The sequence below is a fragment of the Vombatus ursinus genome, unplaced genomic scaffold (genome assembly GCF_900497805.2).
Source record: "Vombatus ursinus unplaced genomic scaffold, bare-nosed wombat genome assembly UNPS02014799.1, whole genome shotgun sequence".
In the NCBI taxonomy this organism is placed as follows: Eukaryota; Metazoa; Chordata; class Mammalia; order Diprotodontia; family Vombatidae; genus Vombatus; species Vombatus ursinus.
In genome coordinates, this window is record NW_020954577.1 from 55,365,666 (window position 1) to 55,384,281 (window position 18,616).

The following is an 18,616-nucleotide window of genomic DNA, read 5'->3' on the forward strand; positions in this document are numbered from 1 at the left end:
CTACTGCTCTGGGAGTGAAGAAAGAAAGAAATATGAAGTTCTTTGCTTTCTGATATGGGTTGTCCTTGGAATATCTTTTGTAGCTCATCCCCTCAAGCTCCTCTCCCTCCTCACACCTTTCCCCCATCCCTCTGCCTCAGAGACAATGGAAGCAGTGGTCAGCAGTTATCTTTCTTGAATGAACCTGTTTCTTAAAGAAGATGCCTACAAATAACATGGCTTATATTTAAGTTGTAATTTAAAGTTTGTCTTTTTCCCTATGGTGAAAGAAGGAGTGAAAGGGATATTTACCCCCTTTTACAGACAAGGAAACTGAGGTTTGGGGACTTTAAGTAACTTGCTAATGGCTACCTAGCCTGAGAGTGTCAGAGATGAGATTCAAACTCTTTTGACTCCATATCTGGGCCTTTTAGCACTACCCCCCAAAGATGTATATAAACATTGTCACTTTCATTCTTGAGAATGAAGAGTTCTTTTTTGTTCCTAATGTGAATTTTGCTTTTATCCCGTTTTATAGCTGAAAGAGATCTGAGAGGTTATTGAATTTTATCTTCACATTTTACAGAAAAGGGCCAGATAAATTAAGCAATTTACTAAAGTTTAAACTCCAGGAGGTTCAGAGGATAAGTTCTACTCATCTTTGCATAGCACTCAGTTCCTGGCAAGTAGTAGGTACGCACTTCAACGATTAGGAAATTGAATTGATGTTTCATTTCTCAGTTACATAATGAGTTAATGACAAATGTAGGGCTATTCTTTGGGTCTTTTGACTCACAAAGTATTCTTTATTACATCACACCATTATACCCTACACAGTTAAATAACAGTTATTTTCTTTACAGTCAACTACTTGAAGGAAGAGCAAGTTATCATTTCCTGATCCTAGCTTTTAATCCATGCAACACAAGCAAAAAGAGAGAATTCACTTAACTGGATTTCCACACCAAGTGTAAAACCACAGGATTATCTTTGCCCAGTAATAGTTCATCTTTGGGGTGAGTCTTACCCTCCTTTCCCTGGGTTTCTGACTTTGCAATTAGGCAATGCTGTAGTATTTTATTGCCTTCCTCCTCTCTTGGTTGTTCCAAGGTAAGCATGGTGAAGGGTGGGCATGATAAATAGAAGAGAGAGGGGAAAAGAGACAAGGTGAAAGAGCTGCAAATAATCTTCATTGATCTAATATAACTACAACTACAAAACCATTTTTATAGAAATAAAGGAAGGCAAATAATTGGAGCAACATTCACTGTTCATGGTTGGGCCATGTCAATATAATTAAAAATGATGATATTATCTAAATTAATTGCCAGTTTTGTGCCATGCCAATCAAACTACCAAGGGACTACTTTATAAGACTAGACAAAATAAAAACAAAATTCACATTAGGAATAAATGAAGACTCCTCATTCTCAGGAATAAAAGTGACTTAATGTTTACATAAGGGCAGTTAGGTAGTGCAGTGGGTAGAGTGCCAAACCTGGAGTCAGGAAGATTCATCTTCCTGAGTTCAAATCTGACTTCAGACACAAGCTGTGTGATCCTGGGCAAATTACTTAACTCCCTTTGCCTCAGTTTCCTCATCTATAAAATGAGCTGGAGAATGAAATGGCAAACCACTCTTGCATCTTTGCCAAGAAAATCCCAAGTGGGGTTACCAAGAGTCAGACACAATTGAACAGCAATAACAAGAATAGAAGTTTACATACATCTTTGAGATTTCAGTTTTGTTTTCCTCTTTTAATAATTTTTTTTCATAATATTGTGAATGGTGTACTCACAAATGGGAAGGGGTTCAGTCAGCATCCTGGTAGGTGACAGTAGACCATGCCTAAATTATTCCATGTGTTTAAGGTGGGAGCTATGAGACAGAAGAGTGAGAAAACCTCCCTAAGTACACCTGGGCCTTCATGCCAATAATTTCCTCAGCAGTCTCAAAGGTTTATAATCTGACTCCATAAACTAGACCATCAGCAACTGATTTCTAAAATGTTTTTTTTTTCACATAAAACATTCTGTTTTGAACAGAGACTTGAGACAGAACATGTGAGGTTGTTAACCAAGATTGAAAGTGGTTCCTGGCACTTATTAAAGATAGATTCTGTTTCATAACTTGTACGATCTCCTGTTAAATATAGGATCTGCATTCATAATTTATTACTTCCTAGGCTTTTGCAAGGACCCTGTGCTACAGACCCTTAAATAATGCCTTAATCATGCATCTCCTGTTCCTAGATCCTCTTTCATTGGCTTTTTATTTACTTATTTTTCTATTTTGTTCCCAACTAGGTATTTACATAGACAATCACAAGTAAACAAAATCTATGTTGTATTGTATTTTTATTTATTTTGTTAAATATTTCTCAATTACATTTTTTTTTGATGAGGCAGTCAGGGTTAAGTGACTTGCCCAAGGTCACACAACTAGTAAGTGTCAAGTGTCTGAGGTTGAATTTGAACTCAGGTCCTCCTGACTCCAGAGCCAGTGTTCTATCCATTGCACCATCTAGCTGCCCCTCTTCCCCCAATTACATTTCAAGTTGGTTGACACACTGGGGAGTTTTGCAGACTTCAAAGAACCAGGAGTTTGACACATCTGCTGTAATGGATAGAGAGTCAGCCTTAAACCCAGTTCAAACCCTGCTTCTGTTGTATACTGCCTATGTGGCCCTGGGCAAGTGACTTAAACTTCCAGTATTCTAGGGAATGGAGACTAGGTGTTGCAGAAAATGTGCTTACCTGGATTAGTTAGAGGGAGCTTCCTCATTTGGGAGTATCAATAAAATCTCAAGTCCACTTCTTTTTCCAATGTTCATGTTTGCTCAAATCCTCCAGTGAGTCTGTTTTATCACTAATATGAGTTCTCCTCCCAAAGATGCAGATCATGACCCATTCCTGACTGCCCACCCTGTGCATCTCTTCTCCCTGTCCTCCTTTGACATAGGGTGAGGGGTTGATAATTTGGAGTAACTGTCAGAGTTTTATGCCTCCACTGTAGTCTCAATGTGGTGCTTTGATACAATGTGGAGGTGGCTTTGTATTCTTAGAAATTATGCCAGTGGAAAACAAACTCTGTCAGATTCTACCAAGATAAGCCCAGTGATGACATCTTGTTCCAAGATGTTCCTAGCTGGCAGCATGTTTCTGGGATAAAGTTCCCTCTCCCTCTCTCCGTCATTTTGTCTCTTAAATATATGTGGATTATATATAATGTAAATATATGAATGTAATATACTATGTAAGGCATATATAATAGGTATATGTAATCATATATTAATATATTATTCTAATTTATAGGAATAAGAATCACTCTACCAGTTGGTAGATGATTTAAGGATATGCACAGACAGTTTAAGAGAAGTAAACCAAGCTATCTTTAGCCACATTAACAGTTATTCATATCACCATATCAGCACTAATTATAGAAATGTCAATGAAAGCAATTCTGAGATTATACCTCACATCCATAAAATTGGCTAAGATGACTATAAAAAGGGAAATGACAAATGCGGTAGGGACTATGGGGGGGAAAGGCACAATATTGGAGCTACAGATTGATAAACCATTCCAGAAGGATTTGTGATTACATATAAAAAGTCAATACAGTGGTATATATCCTTTGACCCAGATATACTGCTTTTAGGACTACATTTGAAAGTAATCAAAGAAAGAGGAAAGCTCCTATGTGTACAAAAATATTTATAGCATCTCTTTTTTGTGGTGGTAAAAACTGGAAGTTAAAAGGATACGCATCATTTAGGAAGTGGCTGAACAAAATATTATGTATGAATGGGGGAATATTATTGTACTGTAGGAAAAGAAGAAATAGTTGATTTCAAGGAGACATGGAAAGAATTGTATGAATTGATGCAGAGTGAAGTGAGTAGAATCAGAACAATTTACATTATAATATCAAAATATAAAATAAACTAATTTGAAGACTTTTACAAACTGATGAAGAATGAAATGAGCAGAACCAGGGACATAATTTATGTAATAACAGCAACATTGTGAAAACAAACCACTTTGATAACTGTAAGAACTCTGATCAATACAATGACTATTTGTGATTCCAGAGGACCAATGATGAAACATGAAGCATCTCCTTACAGAGACATGCTATAGATTTGGGTTATAAAATGAAACATGTATGTCTATGTATGTATCTATATATCTATCTACCTACCTATGTACTCTCTTCATTCATTTATTCATCTATCTTTCCATCCATTTCTTTCTTTATTTTTCATGGAAAATGAGAAAATTTGTTTTGCTTGACTATGCATATTTGCTATCAGTAATTCCCTATCCTCTACCCCAATGGGCTCAGGTTAGAGGTTGAGAAAATATATTTTTGTTAATTAAAAAATAAAACCTTATTTTTAAAGGGAAAAAAGAGAATGAACCTTGCTCATTTGGGAGAGGCTCATCACCAACTTTGTCACAGGATGGTGGATTTTTTTTTTTTGGCCACAGAAATTCTTAAGCTGGAGAGGCCAAATGCCAGTTTAGCTACCTAACTTGACTACAATATGTAAGCTATCTTGGCCTTACTTTCTGCATCTATAGAATTAAGGGTTTGGGCTGGATGACTGCTAGCATCCCTTCCAGTTCTAAATCTATGATCTCTTTTAAGATAAAATAATGGGGATAACTGGGATCAGGTTACTGAAATAAGATACTATACTTTGAACCTCCCTTGCAGGCTACATAATCTTGGATCAGTCAATTAAACCTCACTGGGTCTTAAATGTATCATTTGCAAAATGAAGAAATCAGACCAGATGGCCCTGAATTGATTTCTAAGTCCGTGCTGCATTTGTTTATGGTTATTAGTCAGTTTTTTGTTACATTTCACACCCATTATTACTCCCATTTTACAGTTGAGGAAACTGAGGCAAAGGGTTTTTTTTGGGGGGGGTAACCCGTTTTGGAGGAGCAAGATCCCACATTGAGGATATCTAAGATTGAATTTTTGATATTTAGGTACATTGTGAGATGAAGCCTAGAGGAGCCTGGATGGGGAAGACCTAGAAAAAGAAAGAGGAATGATTCCTGTCTTAGTCATCCATCTTAATTCTTATAAATCAATTAAAGCTATGGGAATCATTGGCAAGGAAAAAGATTCCTTTCAATACATACTGTTCCAACTCTTTCAATATTATGAGTCACTCTGAGGATGCAAAATATTAGGCAAACATTAAATTAATAATTAAAATATGATGATATATAAGAACACTTCGAATATTGGAAGCCAAAAGGAATCATTTATTTAAAAAAAAAAAGAAAGAAATGTTTTGAATCCTTTGACATCATTCCCAGCTGGATCTGATGAGATGATAATGTTGATGTTTGTTGGCTACATCCATCTTGTAAATGGTTTTAGTTAATTTCCATATTTTTTAGACTTGGTTTTTTAAAGAGCTGTGAAGGGGATGAGGAAAAAAAAATCCTTAGGGATCATCTGGTCCCATCTATTCATTTTACATTTGAGGAAACTGAGGCCAAAGAGATAAAATTACTTACCCCTGGTCACAAAAGCAGTTTGTGGGTTGAAACATGAGGTTTGCCATAGATCTTTTCTCCTCTCAGCAGGTTACTCACTGGTGTTCCTTCCACATCCCGGACTGCTTTGTCATGCATCGACATTTGTTTCTAGCCATGGGTCCTTTTGGGACCAAAGGCCTGATTTAAGTCCAGTGGAATTCATTTTCCAAAGATAACTTACTTACTTATTTACTTAATTATTTATTAGAACTTGGAGTTGACTCACAAGATTAACTTCTAAGGGGCTTTTGTCTTTTGAAATTCACTTGGCAACTGATTCAAATGGAGATCCAAACTAAGTAATTGATAGTGGGGTAAAGTGAGAGAGTCTGGAACCTTTGGAGCTACCAGGGTCAGGTTGAGGAGTCAAGGCTTTGAGGTCCTTGTTCAGGGTCAGAAGAGGGTAGTCAATCACTGCAAAGCTAGAATGTATGCCTTTGATAGCCCTTTTGACTTTGACCCAGACAATTCTCCTTCCTCGCCCTTTCCTTCTCCTTTCTGTGCCTTGATAATACTTAACATTTATATAGTACTTTAAGATTTACAAAGCATTTTATACTTGTTATCCTTTAATTAGTTTATTTATGGTGAGGCAATTGGGGTTAAGTGACTTTCCCAGGGTCACACAGCTAGCCCCTTTAATTTTTACAACAGCCCTGTGAGGTGGGTGCTATCTTTAGCCTCCTTTTTCAGATAAGAAAACTGAGTTTGAGAGAGGGAAATGACTTACTTAGGGTCATACCCTGAGGAAATGTCTGAGGAAGGAATTGAACTCTGATCTTCCTCACTCTAAGCCTTGTGCCCCATAATACAGAACTGTCTACAATTTCTCAGGGATGAAAAGAAGGCATGATTCAAAAAAACCAAAACCAAACAAAACAGATTTTATGATTTTATTAAGAAAACAATGTTTTTATTCATATCAAATGCTTTTTTTTTTGCAAATGAGGCAGGCCCAGATTTCCATAATCACTTCTAGTTAATTTTTATTTATTGAGGCACCTAAATGGTTCAGTTGATAGGGCTCTGGACCTGGAGTCAAGAAAACTTATGTTCAAATGCAGCCTTAGACTCTTACTAGCTGGGTGAATTTAAGCAAGTCACTTAACCTTTGCTTGCCTCAGTTTCCTCAACTGTAAAATGGGAGTACTAATATTACATACTTCCTCATAGGGTTGTGAGCATCAAATGGGATAACATTTACAGAGTGTTTAGTACAGGGCTTGGTACATAGTAGGCTCTACATAAGGTTTTCTTAAATGTGATGAGCAAAGCATAGAAATAGAAGAAAACCAGAGAATGAGTAAGACAAGAGATCACTTCAAGAAAGTTAGAGATATCAAGAGAATGTTTTATGCAAAAACAAGCATGATAAAAGACATAAATGGTTGGGACTTCACAGGAGTAAAAGAGATTAAGAAGTAGCAAGTATACACAAAAGAACTATTCAAGAAAGATCTGAACATCACTGATAACTGTGATGGTGTGATTACTGATCTAGGGTCACACATTCTGGAGAATGAAGCCAAGTAGGCCTTAGGAAGCATTGCTAACAACAAGGCTGGTGGAGGTAATGGGATTCCAGCTGTTCTATTTAAAATCCTAAAATATGATGCTGTTAACATACTGCACTCAATATGCTAGCAAATTCGGAAAAGTTAACAGGGACCACTGGATTGGAAAAGATCAGTTCACATCCCTATCCTAAAGAAGGGCAATGGGGGGTGGCTAGGTGGCACAGTGGATAGAGCACTGGCCCTGAAGTCAGGAGGACCTGAGTTCAAATCCGACCTCAGATACTTGATGTTTACTAGCTGTGTGACCCTTAACCCCAATTGCCTAAAAATAAAAAAAAGGCAATGGTCAGGAATGTTTAAATTACTAAACAATTATACTTATTTCACATACTAGCAAGGTTATGTTTAAGATTCTGCAAGCAAGGCTTCAAAAACATGGGAACCAAGAGTTACCAGAAGTACAGTCTGCCGTTTGAAGAGGCAGACAAACTAGAGACCAAATTGCCAACATTTGCTGGATTATGGAGAAAACAAGGGAGTTCCAGAGAACATCTACTTCTGCTTCATTGACTATGCTAAAGTCTTTGACTGTATGGATCACAACAAAATGTGACAAGTCCTCAAAAAGATGGGAATACCAGATCATCTTCCTTGTCTTCTCAAGAATCTGTATGCGGGCCAAGAAGCAATAGTTAGAACCAAACATGGAATAATTGATTAGTTTAAGATTGGAAAAGCAATACAACAAGGCTGAAGATTGCAACATTATTTAATTAATTTATATTCAGAGAACATTATGTGAGATGCCAGGCTCCGTGAATCAAAAGCCAGAATTCAGGTTGAAGGAGAAATATCACCAATCTCAGATCTGCAGATGATACCACTCTTATGGCAGAAAGTAAAGAGGAATTAAGAAGTCTCTTGATGAAGGTGAAAGAGGAGAGTATAAAGGCTTCTTGAAACTTAACATTAAAACAAACAAACAAACAAGCAAGTTCTTGGCAACTGGTCCTATAACTTCCTGGCAAACAGAGGGAGGAGAAATGAAAACAGTGTCAGATTTTATATTCTTGGGCTCAAAGATCACTGTAGACAGTGACTGGAGCCATAAAATTAAAAGACACTTGCTCCTTGGAAGGAAAGCTATAACAAATCTGGACAGCATACTAAAAAATGGAGACATCACCTTGCCAGAAAAGATCTGGATAGCCAAAAACATGATTTTTTCAGTAACAATGTATGACAGTGAGAGTAGGACTATAAGGAAAACTGAATGCCACAGAATCATTGCTTTCAAATTGTGGTCCTGGAGAAGACTTTTGAGAGTCTCCTGGACAGCAAGGAGATCAAATCAGTCAATGCTTAAAGAAATTACTTCAGGCTATTCAGCAGAAGGTCAAATGCCACATAATGAGAAGACAGGGCTCATTGGAAAAGACCCTGATGTTGGGAAAGAATGAAGGCAAAAGGAAAAGGGGAGGGCAGAGGATGAGGTGAGTAGATAATGTCATAGAAACAATAAACGTGAACTTGGATAGACTTCTAGAGGTAGTGGAGGATAGAAGGGCTCAGCATGCTTGGCATGCTATGGTCCATGAGGTCACAAAGATTTGGACATGACTGGAGACCGAATAACAACAACAAATGTAAAGGCCAGCTATGACTGTAACAAAAACAACAACAATAAACTAGCTCTGAGAACTTAAAGAGAAAACTTCCCACCCCATTTTAGAGAACAGGGTGAAAATAAATCCCACTCTTTATAATGTGTCAAACCATTTCAGCTCTATCTATATAGAGGCTATCCAATACATTTTAGGAGGCATCTAGGTGGCGTGGTGGATAGAACAGTAGGCCTGGAGTCAGGAAAACAGACACTCACTAACTGTGTGACCCTGGCCAAGCCACTTAACCTCTGTTTGCCTTAATCTACTGGAGGAGGAAATGGCAAACCACTCCAGTGTCTTTGCCAAGAAAATGCCACGGACGTTATAGTCTACAGGGTCAGAAAAAGGTGGACAGGACTGAAGAACACCAATACATTTTAACAGTAATCTCTAACACAGACCCTGAAAAGAGCTAGGAGGGACTTTAGAAGTCATCTGATCAAACTCCTTTTTTTCAAGTGAGGTAGCAGGTGCCCAAAGGTGGGGTGACACCCAATGACAGCCAGGTAGTAATGGCTGGACTAGGATTCCAACCCAGAAGCTTTGACTGTTAAACTGGTGTTCATTCCATTTCCCTGCAGTGCTAAGAAGAGAAGCCTTGGGCAAAACAGCATATTTTCATGTCACTGTAGAGAATACAGACTGGCCAAAGAATTGACTCTGGGCAGTTCTCTGTCTGACCAGTTCTGCTACACTGCCAGCTATTGTCCTGGAAACATTCAAAAGATAATTGATTATTCCACACATGGCTACATTTACCACAATGATAAATTTGTCTTAAGAGATTAACAGACTCTTGCCTGGCTAAGTTTATCTCCTCACACATGCACCTTCCTACCTATCCTTAGAAGAGATGTGATTGTGGCAATATGTAAAACTTTGCAAGCTTCCCTTAATGTTAATTCCACCAAGTCTTCCATGGGACCTCATTGTTTATTTATTTTTATTTAAGAGGCATTTATTTTCTCTTCCTCTTATTACTTCCCCACCCCACCTTCACTAATCTCCTCTAAAAAAAGAAAAAAAAGGAAAAGAAAACCCTTGTAACAAACATTTAGAGCCAAAACAAATTCCCACTGACCATGTCAAAAAATCTATCTCATTCTGTTTAATAAGTCCATCACTTCTCTGTCAGGATATGGATAATGATCTTTTTTTATGGTGGCAAAAATCTAGATGGTAAGGGGGAGCCCATCACCTGGGAAATGACTGAACCAAAGGTGGTACAGGAATATAAGAGAATGCCGTGATGTCATAAGGAATGAGGAGAAGGTTGGTTTCAAAGAAACCTGGGAAGACTGGGATGAACTGATACAGGGTGAAGTGAACAGATCCTGGTGGACAATCTGTATGATACAAATAGTGAAGTCAGACACCTTTGATAGACTTGAGACCTTTAATCATGGCCCAATTGTGGAGCAGCTTTTCTACATGGCAGCCAATCTGGCATCATATCTCCTCCCTCTTTCGCTGGCTCCGTTCTAGTTTGGGTGTACTTCCAGGATGAGGGGAGAAAAAAGAAAGGGAGAATGTTAGAACTTTTTTTTTCAAAGACACATAGCCAGCTTCTATAAAGTCACCAAATAAAGTCTCAAATATCTCAGAAGTCTTGTCTCCCTCAGAAAGAGGCAATTTGAGGCCCTTGCACGTGAATGCAGTTGATTTCTCAAAATTTTTGTCATCCAGAAAGCTGAAGGTGAGGTTGTGCTAATGTCTTGATAGCAGCTTTGTGACTGCCCCACCCACTTCAACATCTTTAGCTCTTAGGTACTGACGGCAAAATCGATTACAAGCAGATTTAAGTTAAAAGTGTTTTGTGGGTACATCACTACTCTCGCTTCCCATGGAAGGTCTGATAAGCTGGCGAACATCCAGAGGAGGACAGCCAGGATGTGGAATGGCCTCGAGATGGCTTAGCTGCATTCTTCTTACATTAGTTTCTCATGATTTTCAATGTTTGATTCAACAAAGCAAAGAATAGATGTTTATTAAGCTACTATATGTTGTGCACCAGGGAGATAGACAATAATGAAATAATCTCTTCCTCCCAGAGCTGAATTCCTTTTGAGTCTTTCATCTCCTTTCATTCAGCATGGCTGCCACCAATTTGAGTGACTCTCTTGGGATACCTGGATTTGTTTCTGATATTACCTCTCGTATGATTTTGGAGGGCTTTCCCCCTGGTGTTTCAACCCCTGGTTTCTCAGTCTCCTTTTCTTTGTGGTTGATTGGGGGAAAAGAGGAATGCTTTCCTTAGCTTTGCTCAGCTCTATACTGTGAGTGATAAGTGAAATATAGCATTCCACATTTCATCTGGTATGTGCTTTTTGCCCAGAAAATGTTAATGCATTTCTAAAAATGCCACACCAGACCATTCTGTCTTCACAGCTACTGAGCATTGAGATTTATTTTATGTCAGGGAGGACACAATATGGAAATTGTTCACCCAAGTGTCTTAATCTCAAACAGATGAACCTAGCCTTGTGGGTGTTGAGGGAATGCTTAATGGCAGATTTCAGGGACCTTTTTTTTATTTTCCAGAGAATACCCAGAACCTGGTGATTCATTTCTATCCAACAGCAGTGAGCTAATAGCCTTCATGGTGAGGAAAGCCTAGAGTTTACTGTTCTTCCTGTAATGATGAGCAAAGAATCCCAGGCTGCTAGATGGGGGTCAGATGACCCTCCTGGGTTGTTTTAATTTGCATCGTTCTTTGTAAGAGTGTTTCAGAACATGTTTCCATAGAGTTGTTGATATTTCATATTTCTTCTTTTGCAAAGCATTTCTATCTTTTGATGGATTATTATTTGGAGAATTAATTTTTCTAATAAATTGTGAATGGTAGGCTTTTACTATAGATGTTTGATCCACATTTCTTCTACACTATTTTTATTCATATAAACATTTTAATATTATATAATCAGAATCATCTATTTTGTTTTTTATAATCTCTTCTATGACTTATCTTATTATGAATTTTTCCCCTAACCACACTTGTGAATGAATAAATCAATGAATGAATGAAAAAACATGTTTTAAGCACTCATGAATACCAAACACTATGTTGCATTAGTGATGTAAATACAAAAATTGACAGCTGGCTGCGTTTGGGAAATTTCAAATATCCTTTAATTACCCCCAAAGTTCCCCTAGAAACAAAGAACATCTTTCTTTTTTTCATACCAATATTCAAATCACATTGCTGTATGACTGTAAATCATAAAGCACAACAACCTCAGAAGAACTAAAAATTAATATATATAGGGCAATGGAGAAGTGCAGGTAGATATAGATCATAACATATGAGAAACATAACACTATATGCAGTTTAATTTAGTCAGTAATAGGGCATGGCCCAAACATGAAAATTATTTTCCAGCCATTTAGGGTTTCTTTTTTTTTTCTCTTATAAATGTTGTATTACAGTTGTACTTATACAAGTCCTCTGTGGGTATTGGTAAGTTAACAACCAGACATTTTAAGCATTTTTCAATTATTTTAAGTGGAACTTCTCTTTCTGTCTTTTTTTTTTTTGGTCTTTTGTTAGTAATATCCCAACGTGCTGATTTATTTGTATTTAGATTATGTCTTGCCAATTTGCTGAAACTATTAACTGTCTTCATTTTTTTTCTTTGCTTTTTCTCCGAAGATTTCTAAGGAGATCTTATCAACTGCAAATATGGATTATCTTCTCTCCCTCCTTGCCCCTATTTTAATTTCTGCTTGTTGTCTTAGTACTCATAACTATCCCTTCTAGGCCTTTGGAAAGAGCAGAATGGAGGCTGGGGTCATCCTTGCCTCATGGAATTGTGTCAGGAAAGCTTATAGTGTTTCCCTGTTAGAAGTAAAACTGGCTTTTACTTTTAATAAATGATTATTATATTTTTTAAAGAAAAGTCATCCCATTCTTATGACCTAAAACACCACAAATTAGTGCAATATTTTGTAAAAGACTTTTTTTCTGTCACCATTAACACAATCATGTGGGGTTTTGTCCTTGTTACTTAAATAATTTCATTTATTTTCCAAATTCAGAACCATATTTTTACAGTCCTAGTATAACCAAACTTTATCATAATGAATATTTTTCAAATGTATTGCTATAGTCTTACTGTTAAATTTATTTTGAATTTTTTTTTTTGCAATAACATCTATTCAGATGAGGAAGCAGCATAATATCATGGGTAATAGGCTAGTTTTTTGACTCATGGAGACCTAGGTTCAGTCTCTGTCCATAACATTTACTAGCTCAGTGATCTTGGGTGAGTCACTTAATATATACATGCCTTGGACACATTTGGAGTTCCAAATTCTCTCACTTCCTCCCTTCCCACCCCCCCCATTGAGAAGGCAAGCAATTCGATATAGGTTACACATGTATAGTCATGTAAAACAGTTCCGTAATAGTCATATTGTGAAAGACTAACTATATTTCCCTCCATCCTATCCTGTCCCCTGTTTATTCTATTCTTTCCTTTGAACCTGTCCCTCCTCAAAAGTGTTTGCTTCTGATTATCCCCTCCCCCAATCTGCCTTCCCTTCTATCATCCTCCCCTTCTTATCCCCTTCCCCTCCCCATTTTCCTATAGGGTAATATAGATTTCCATACTCAATTGAGTTTGTATGTTATTGCCTCCTTAAGCCAGATATGATGAGAGTAAGGTTCACTCATTCTTCCCTCTTCTTCTCCACTATAAAAACTTTTTCTTGCTTCTTTTATGTTAGATAATTTACTCCATTCTACCTCTCCCTTTTTCCTTCTCCTAGTACAATCCTCTCTCACCCCTTAACTTTATTTTTAAATATGATCCCTTCATATTCAACTCCTCTGTGCCCTCTGTGTGTATATATATTCCCTCCAACTACACTAATAGTCAGATTTTTCTTGGAGGCTTTGGATGTAGGAGCTTTGACTTTGTTGTCTTCTGGTTCTATGTTTTGATCTTCTTTGTCACTAAAGTAAGATCCTATAGTCTGAGGTTCCCCCCTCCCCGCCACTGTTTGCTAATGTTCCCAGCCAACTACTTGACTTTTTAACTCTTTGTTAAGGTAGGGGGTCTGTTTCCAGTGTGGAGAATGTACTGTCCCACACATCAGCTGTCATCAGAGATACTTCTAGGGACCTGTAAATTTTCAGTTCTTCCAAAATGGTACGATCAAGGGAGAGGTGTTTATTCCTTTACTGGCCTGTGCTCTGGTCTGTGAGTGACCACAAGCACTCTTTTCTGCCTTGGAACTCTAAGGAGGATTCCCTCTCCACCACCATCACAAGCTCCCCCATGCCAGTGCTCCTCCTCACTCTAGGACCACCACCCGGGACTATGACCCAGATCCAAGCATGGGCAAAGCAAGAGAATCCTGCCTCAGTACCAGCAAAGAGATACCTTCAATCCCCTTCTGATCAGCAACTCGATCGCCCCTCTGTCTGTGGGCCAAGAACTCTGGAAGCAGCCACTGCCTCTGTGGCGGCTGCTCAAGGGCTAGGGCAGGACCATGTTCCTTTCTCACCCAGGTCTGACAGACCTTTCTCACTGACCTCCTAAGTAGTCTTTGGTATTTGTGAGTTGAGAAGTCTGGAAATCACCACCGCTGCCATGGTTCAGTCTCCTGAGGCCTGCTCTGGGTTTACTAGGGCCCTGTCTTTGCTTTCACGGTCCATGATGAACTGCTTTCCTCTCCCAGCCTGGCACAACAGACCTTTCCCATCAACCATCCAGGTTGTCTTGGGCTGGAAATTTGTTTCACTCTGTCTTTTTGTGGGTTTGGCTACTCCAGAATTTGTTTACAGTCATTTTTACAGGTATTTGGAGGGGTTTTGGGGGATAGCTCAAGTGAGTCACTGCTTTTACTCCACCATCTTGGCCCCACCCCTGGTGAAGGAAATTACGAAGGCAGGATTTCCTTACTCTGATGAAATCACAAATTCTTTCACCAAATATAATCATTGGATCATAGATTTAGAGCTGGAAGATACTTCAATGGTCATGTAATCCTAACCCCTCATTTCATAAAAGAGGCAGAAGAGGCTCAAGTGAATAAGTGATTTGCCTGGGGTCACACAGGTAGTAAATAACAAATTAAGGATTTGAACTCAGGACCCTTGACACTAGATACAAAACTCTTTATTGACAATGGTCCTTCTCTTCTTAATCCCACCCAAGGCTAGTAAATCTGTCAGAATCATATATGTTTCATAAAGAGAAGTGGGCCTAGTAGAAGACCTTTTTTGTCTATATTTGAAAGCAATTTACACAGCATAGGAATTAATCAAGCTTTAGATGTTTCATAGAATTTACTCACAAATTTATCTGGCTCAGTACTGCTTCTTGCTCCCTTCACCTGAAAATTCATTGATGGTTTATTTGTTTTTCTCTCTCTGATATAGAGTTCTGTTGGATTTCTTTATTGTTTTTGTTGGCCTGAACATTTCATACTTTTTGATGTATTTCCATAGATCCATTTCCTTTTAATCTATTTCCTAGCAGCTAATTGAGAATAGTTATTGATCTATACTTTTTAGAGGCAGTTTCCTTATTGGGAGTTTGCCACACCAGTGACATCACAGGTCTCAAACAACAGGATTATGTGCTGTGGTTTCTCATGATTTCCTTATTGTGAATTAACCATTATCAGTACTGATTCTGCCAACTTCTGTCTTCCTCTTTCTTTTTGAATCAAATCAGCTAATGGGTTATTTATCCATTTTTTTTTCAATATAGCTGTGGTTCCCTCCTCTTGGAATTCTGAAGTTGATATTCTAAAAACTAAAATGGGAGAGTTTACGTTCATTCTAGTGGAATTTCATATTATCAGATTCTATCCTCTTCTGATCATTTTGGATTCTTCTGCTGTTTAGATGATGCCATCTATAACTTAGAATGTCATTTCTATATTGTTATTAACATAATCATCATCAACAACACTAAGTATTCTAGTATAATAGACAGAAAACCAGCCTCCTGTTCTTTAACCCAGGTCCTGCCTCTGACACATCCTGGCCATGTGACCCTGGACAAATTGTTTAATTTCTCAGTGTCCAGAGAGTTCTCTAACACTTAAGTTGGAAAGAAGGTGTCAACCTACATTGATAGAGGGATTTTCCTTCCCTGGAAATTCTCTATACCAATGAACCTCAGCTTTGATCCCTTTCACTCCTACTGCTAATGCTAATCAACCTTTGTGTAACACTTTAGGTGCTTTCATAACTAAAACTACAAAGTAGGTCATATAGTTGTCATTGTCCCCATCTTACAGATGAGGACTTTGAGAGACATGACATGCCTGGCCCAGAATCACAAGTTAAGTTGTGTCTCAGGTAGTATTGAAAGTTTAATGAATATGAGAAGCCATGCAGAACTGATAAATACATGAAAATGTAGAGATATCAAATGTTTTTTGCCTACTATAAAAGTATGGTGCAGTGGTTAAAGCAATAGAGCATTAGCCCTGAAATCAGAGGATTTAGGTTCAATTCTTGCCTCTGATGCTTAATACCTGTGTGACCTTAGGTAAGTGAACTTTTTAGCCCCAGTTTTCTCCCCTATAAATTGAGTGTTTGGACTAGAATATCTCTGAGGTCCTTTCCAACTCTAAATTTATGATTCTATGATGGGAAAGACAAATGAACCAAAGGCACCCAAGTGAAGAATAAGTAATGATGTTTCAACAATGATTAGATCAAACAGCGCAGTATAGAGGCAATTAAAAAAACTATTGAAGAAGATAGTAACATGGAGAAAGCAAATGAAATTTTCCAAATCATTGATAAAAATGTTGAATAATATATTGTCAAAAACAGAGTCCTGGGAGAATTCTCCTAAGACCTTCCTCCAATTCATTGATTTTGCTTCAGAATTTTGCCAGAATTGGTTTATAGTATGCAGAAACTATCCTGTTTTTGGAAAATTGGGACATTTACCCATTTCCATTTACTTAAGTAGAACCCTATCTTTGTTGCTGTTGCTGCTTCTGCTGCTGCTGCTGCTTTCTGCCTTCCCAGGAAGAAAATAGTGGGTAGCTAAACTTGCTCACTCTCTTAGTTGATTTCCCCCCTTTTAAATGTATTTTAACTTTGTAAAGTTTATGCATTTACCTATATTCTCTGTTCAACTTCATTACTTAATTTTGCTTTGGGCCTACACCTCCATTGTCTTGGATTGCTGACCTTTCTTGGCAATGATACATAGAAAATGGTTTTCTAGTTCTGTCCCTTGCCTTGTAGCATGTAAACACCTCAACCATCCTGGAGACCCAAGAGGACTTTAATTTTAGACCTCTTCTGATGATCCTAGGGCAAATGAAATAAACCACAGGATTTTGAAGACTCACCAGAGCCTTGAGGGATCAATGTAATTTGCATATTGCAGAATTCAGGCTTCCTCAGACCTTTCTAAAATAGTCCCACACGAGATCTGCCAGAGTAAGCAAACATTAGAGGAAACCTTTGATTTTTAAGTATACTTTTGCATTCTCAAGTTTATGAGACACTTCCCCAATTCCCTGACAATATTTGGAAACAGTTTCTTTCTGCCAGGAAAGACTGTATCATTCCTCTATAGGAATGGGTGGAAGCAGTGGGTAGAAGTTGCAAAGGGGCCAATGCAGACTCGACGTCAGGAAAAACATCCGAGCCATTCAAGTTGTCTCAAAGTCAGACGGGCTTCTCTAAGCAGAGAGAGCTATGACTTCTGAAAAGAGCCTGTTTGATTTTAGAGAATTCTAATAGAACATAGAGGCTGCAGATTTTCCTTTCTTGGAGGTCTTTAAGCAGAGACTGAATAACTTCTTGTCTGGGATATCACAGTGGGTTTCCTTCTGTGCATGGCTTGGCCTAGATAGACCCTGAGATTGTTTCTTATTCCATTTCTCAAATTCCTTGACTTCAGGGTTCTGCTGTGGGACCTTAGGCAAATCACTTCACTGATGGCAGGCTCAGTTTCCTCATTTGTAACATGATGGGATTGGACTCAATGGCCTTTAAAATTCTATCCAGATGTAAATCTATGTCTATAATTCAACTTGGTATCTTTGATGTTAGTGAAAGGTAATTATTTGCATCCTCAGGAAACTTGTATGACTCTTTCCTGGTGAATTACCAGTTACTCCATGAGTAAGCTATAATTTAACATAATGGGAAAGGGGCTTTTTTGTTGGGATCATGAGGGTATTCAGGCCTTCTGATATAGAGGGCATTGTAATAAATTACCTTGCAGTACTCTGTCTCTCTGTCTCCTTGCCTCCCCCCCCCAATATAGGATGTGTGTGTGTGTGTATGTGTGTGTGTGTGAGTGGAGAGAGAGAGACAGAGACAGAGAGACAGACAGACAGACAGAGACAGAGGGACAGAACAACACAAAGTGATTCAAGGCAAGACAATGTCCTAATTACTGAAGAGGAGGGTAGAGTCAAACTTTCATGACTCTTTGTTTGGCAGGTCTGAAAATTTCTAGCCTAAGAATCAACTTATCCAGGCTAGTAATGAGCCTAAGTTAAAGTATGAGAGAGAAAGAGAGAGACAGAGAGACGAGAGAGAGAGAGAGAGAGAGAGAGATTGAGAGATTGAGATTGATTCTCCAACCCAGGGGTGTCAAAATCAAATAGAAAAGGGCCCACAAAACCATACACATGGATTCCTGCAGACCAAGAATTGACTTGGCTTTAAAATGTAATATTATCTATGTTTTGTTGGGTTTTTATTTATCTTGTTAAAAATTTTCATATTAGTTTTTAATCTGATTTGAGCAGAGCTCAGAAGTGTTATGGGCCTGATGTGACCCTCTGGCTGTGTATTTGACACCTCTGTTATAGACAACCAAGGAGAGGAGAGTGGTTCAGTAAAAACAACACTGATTCTGGAGTCAGAATATCTGATTTCAAATCTAACTTTTC

General features: G+C 38.1%; 1 protein-coding gene across 1 annotated transcript in view; it reads left to right on the plus strand.

Moving 5' to 3' along the window:
- The window catches only part of LOC114050706 (metastasis-associated in colon cancer protein 1-like), an 89,311-nt gene that overhangs the window by 7,194 nt on the left and 63,501 nt on the right, over positions 1–18,616 (plus strand). Inside the window, exon 6 of the mRNA XM_027872569.1 lies at positions 843–995. The gene's annotated coding sequence lies outside the window, so the exon portion shown is untranslated. The remainder of the gene's footprint in view (positions 1–842; positions 996–18,616) is intronic.